Source organism: Ictidomys tridecemlineatus, chromosome 4 (genome assembly GCF_052094955.1).
Source record: "Ictidomys tridecemlineatus isolate mIctTri1 chromosome 4, mIctTri1.hap1, whole genome shotgun sequence".
Classification (NCBI taxonomy): Eukaryota; Metazoa; Chordata; class Mammalia; order Rodentia; family Sciuridae; genus Ictidomys; species Ictidomys tridecemlineatus.
The window spans coordinates 138068525-138070180 of NC_135480.1; positions in this window are offsets into that span (position 1 = coordinate 138068525).

The following is a 1656-nucleotide window of genomic DNA, read 5'->3' on the forward strand; positions in this document are numbered from 1 at the left end:
AAGAAGCAGAGGGCAAATGGTGTCAGATTGTTTAAATACAAAAATGTCACTAAATATGACAAATGTACAAGCATTAAGTAGAACCTAAGGTAAAGTTTCGGATGAATGAGAAAGAGTATGGGAGGAGGTCTGAATACCATTGTAGCTAGAAGAGTGAAATAAAGATAGAGACTGTGAACTTAGGGAATCAGAGGTTCTCCCACTAGGGAGCAGAAAGGACTCCCCTCTTCTTGTACAGGATCTAATTCAAGAGATATATTAGAAGAAGTTCCTTCTGCTTATGATAGTTTCAGAAAAAAAAACTGTGTCTTTAGTTTAAGGTTAAGATAAAGAAGTGGAGGAAACATTTTCAGTATATGGAAATGAGGAAATCAAAGAGTTTGATGATGATGTAAAAGATGCAAGAGACAAACTGATAGGCGGTTTTTAAAGGTGGGATTATAAGTCCACCATAGAGCATGCCTCAATGAGTCACATCCTTGTATATTTCCCCTCTCTTGAGAGCTGGTATAAGGTGGGATTTCCTTCTAACAATACACTATGATAAAGGTGATGGTGTATTACTCTCATGACTATGTAACATTATACAAGACTGTCTTGGTACGTTGGAAGTGAGAGTCAGATTTTGTCCTTGAAGAAGCAGACAGCCATGCCATGCACGGACTATAGAAAGTACCACATGATAGGGGACTCAGGGAAACTTAGGGACCTGAGGGAAGCCTCCGACAAACAGCCAGTTGTAATCCAGAGTCCTTGGCCATACATTCAGCTACAAGGAAATTCTGCCAACAACTCAGAGGAGCTTAGATTCTCCCCTAGTTGATTCTCTAGATGAGATCTCATTCTGGCTGACATCTTGACTGTTACCTGGTAAGACCCCAAGCGGAGGACCAAAATAAGCTGTGCCCTGATTGCTGACTCATGGAAACTCAGATAAATATGGCTTGTTTTAAGTCTCTCTATATTTGTGATTTGTGATGCAGCAACAGAAAATGAATACAAGAGAGGGAACGAATATTTAGATCAAATTAGAGAAGGGTGTGTGTGTATGTGTGTGTGTGTGTGTGTGTGTGTGTGTGTGTGTGTGTGTGTATCTCTGCACCCACACATTAGTGGAATGAAAGGGAGTAAAGATGGATTTTTATCCAAGTCTGAGCTTAGGTGGAATTAATTCTCATTGTCGTTCTGAGGCCAGGGAACACTTGTTTCTAGCATTGTGATCACAAATATTGACCTCAAAAAAATGGTGGCCCCTACAGGCTACACTTATTGCATTGAGTGAACCGTTCCTTTAAGCGGGATATAATGATGTAATTGCATTGTATCTCCAAAGGCTAATTTTGCCGGAGAACTCTGAGTTGGCCTTCTAGGAGGAGGTAAATGTACCAAAGAGCAGATGCAAAATCTCATAGTACTATGGTTATTCTAGTTTTAAGAATAATAAAACGGAAGCTAAGAAAAAAAACCCTAAAAACTTATCAAAGCTCACATTGCTAATAAATGCAGAGGCTGAATTTGAATCAGAGCCTTGTGAAAGATATTTTATGTACTTAACTGCTCTGTGATAAGCATCAACAATAAGTAGTAGACTGGATCAGTATGAGTAGCAGGTGTTGAGCACAGTGAGTAGAAACAGTTCCACCACAATTTGGGGGC